Source organism: Oncorhynchus keta, unplaced genomic scaffold (genome assembly GCF_023373465.1).
Source record: "Oncorhynchus keta strain PuntledgeMale-10-30-2019 unplaced genomic scaffold, Oket_V2 Un_contig_4551_pilon_pilon, whole genome shotgun sequence".
NCBI classification, from domain to species: domain Eukaryota; kingdom Metazoa; phylum Chordata; class Actinopteri; order Salmoniformes; family Salmonidae; genus Oncorhynchus; species Oncorhynchus keta.
The window spans coordinates 1-3,104 of NW_026287836.1; the positions used below are offsets into that span (position 1 = coordinate 1).

Genomic DNA, 3,104 nt, shown 5'->3' on the forward strand with positions numbered 1-3,104 from the left:
TTAGTCACATGCGCCGAATACAACAGGTGTAGTAGACCTTACAGTGAAATGCTGAATACAACAGGTGTAGTAGACCTTACAGTGAAATGCTGAATACAACAGGTGTAGTAGACCTTACAGTGAAATGCTGAATACAACAGGTGTAGTAGACCTTACAGTGAAATGCTGAATACAACAGGTGTAGTAGACCTTACAGTGAAATGCTGAATACAACAGGTGTAGTAGACCTACAGTGAAATGCTGAATACCAGGTGTAGTAGACCTCACAGTGAAATGCTGAATACAACAGGTGTAGTAAACCTTACAGTGAAATGCTGAATACAACAGGTGTAGTAGACCTTACAGTGAAATGCTGAATACAACAGGTGTAGTAGACCTCTCAGTGAAATGCCGAATACAACAGGTGTAGTAGACCTTACAGTGAAATGCTGAATACAACAGGTGTAGCAGACCGTACAGTGAAATGCTGAATACAACAGGTGTAGTAGACCTTACAGTGAAATGCCGAATACAACAGGTGTAGTAGACCTTACAGTGAAATGCTGCATACAACAGGGAAGTAGACCTTACAGTGAAATGCTGAATACAACAGGTGTTGAACTTACAGTGAAATGCTGAATACAACAGATGTAGTAGACCTTACAGTGAAATGCCGAATACAACAGGTGTAGTAGACCTTACAGTGAAATGCTGAATACAACAGGTGTAGTAGACCTTACAGTGAAATGCCGAATACAACAGGTGTAGTAGACCTTACAGTGAAATGCCGAATACAACAGGTGTAGTAAACCTTACAGTGAAATGCTGAATACAACAGGTGTAGTAGACCTTACAGTGAAATGCTGAATACAACAGGTGTAGTAGACCTTACAGTGAAATGCTGAATACAACAGGTGTAGTAGACCTTACAGTGAAATGCCGAATACAACAGGTGTAGTAAACCTTACAGTGAAATGCTGAATACAACAGGTGTAGTAGACCTTACAGTGAAATGCCGAATACAACAGGTGTAGTAGACCTTACAGTGAAATGCCGAATACAACAGGTGTAGTAGACCTTACAGTGAAATGCTGAATACAACAGGTGTAGTAGACCTTACAGTGAAATGCGAATACAACAGGTGTAGTAGACCTCACAGTGAAATGCTGAATACAACAGGTGTAGTAGACCTTACAGTGAAATGCTGAATACAACAGGTGTAGTAGACCTTACAGTGAAATGCTGAATACAACAGGTGTAGTAGACCTTACAGTGAAATGCCGAATACAACAGGTGTAGTAGACCTTACAGTGAAATGCTGAATACAACAGGTGTAGTAGACCTTACAGTGAAATGCTGAATACAACAGGTGTAGTAGACCTTACAGTGAAATGCCGAATACAACAGGTGTAGTAGACCTTACAGTGAAATGCTGAATACAACAGGTGTAGTAGACCTTACAGTGAAATGCTGAATACAACAGGTGTAGTAGACCTTACAGTGAAATGCTGAATACAACAGGTGTAGTAGACCTTACAGTGAAATGCTGAATACAACAGGTGTAGTAGACCTTACAGTGAAATGCCGAATACAACAGGTGTAGTAGACCTTACAGTGAAATGCTGAATACAACAGGTGTAGTAGACCTTACAGTGAAATGCCGAATACAACAGGTGTAGTAGACCTTACAGTGAAATGCCGAATACAACAGGTGTAGTAGACCTTACAGTGAAATGCTGAATACAACAGGTGTAGTAGACCTTACAGTGAAATGCTGAATACAACAGGTGTAGTAGACCTTACAGTGAAATGCTGAATACAACAGGTGTAGTAGACCTTACAGTGAAATGCTGAATACAACAGGTGTAGTAGACCTTACAGTGAAATGCTGAATACAACAGGTGTAGTAGACCTTACAGTGAAATGCCGAATACAACAGGTGTAGTAGACCTTACAGTGAAATGCTGAATACAACAGGTGAAGTAGACCTTACAGTGAAATGCTGAATACAACAGGTGTAGTAGACCTTACAGTGAAATGCAGAATACAACAGGTGTAGTAGACCTTACAGTGAAATGCCGAATACAACAGGTGTAGTAGACCTTACAGTGAAATGCCGAATACAACAGGTGTAGTAGACCTTACAGTGAAATGCTGAATACAACAGGTGTAGTAGACCTTACAGTGAAATGCAGAATACAACAGGTGTAGTAGACCTTACAGTGAAATGCTGAATACAACAGGTGTAGTAGACCTTACAGTGAAATGCCGAATACAACAGGTGTAGTAGACCTTACAGTGAAATGCAGAATACAACAGGTGTAGTAGACCTTACAGTGAAATGCTGAATACAACAGGTGTAGTAGACCTTACAGTGAAATGCTGAATACAACAGGTGTAGTAGACCTTACAGTGAAATGCCGAATACAACAGGTGTAGTAGACCTTACAGTGAAATGCTGAATACAACAGGTGTAGTAGACCTTACAGTGAAATGCTGAATACAACATGTGTAGTAGACCTTACAGTGAAATGCTGAATACAACAGGTGTAGTAGACCTTACAGTGAAATGCTGAATACAACAGGTGTAGTAGACCTTACAGTGAAATGCTGAATACAACAGGTGTAGTAGACCTTACAGTGAAATGCTGAATACAACAGGTGTAGTAGACCTTACAGTGAAATGCTGAATACAACAGGTGTAGTAGACCTCACAGTGAAATGCTTACTTACCAGCCCTTAACCAACAGTGCAGTTAAAAAAAATATGGATAAGATTAAGAGATTAAAAGTAACAAGTAATTCGAGAGCAGCAGTAAAATAACAATAGAAAGACTATATACAGGGGGGTACCGGTACAGAGTCAATGTGTGGGGGCAACGGTGGGTTGAGGTAATATGTACATGTAGGTAGAGTTATTAAAGGGACAATGCATAGATGATAACAACAGAGAGTAGCAGCGGTGTAAAGAGAGGGGGGGGGGGCAATGCAAATAGTCTGGGTAGCCATGTGATTTGGTGTTCAGGAGTCTTATGGCTTGGTGGTAGAAGCTTTTTTGAAGCCTCTTGGACGTAGACTTGGTGCTCCGGTACAGCTTGCCGTGTGGTAGCAGAGAGAACAGTCTAT

At 40.8% G+C, this 3,104-nt stretch overlaps 1 long non-coding RNA gene across 1 annotated transcript; it reads left to right on the top strand.

The window, feature by feature from the left end:
• Nucleotides 1-633: 633 nt before the first annotated feature.
• On the top strand, nt 634-2,701 carry LOC127924786 (uncharacterized). The gene is made up of 3 exons (XR_008118797.1): nt 634-779; nt 1,121-1,956; nt 2,033-2,701. It is a non-coding gene; the product is annotated as an uncharacterized LOC127924786 (long non-coding RNA).
• Nucleotides 2,702-3,104: the final 403 nt, after the last annotated feature.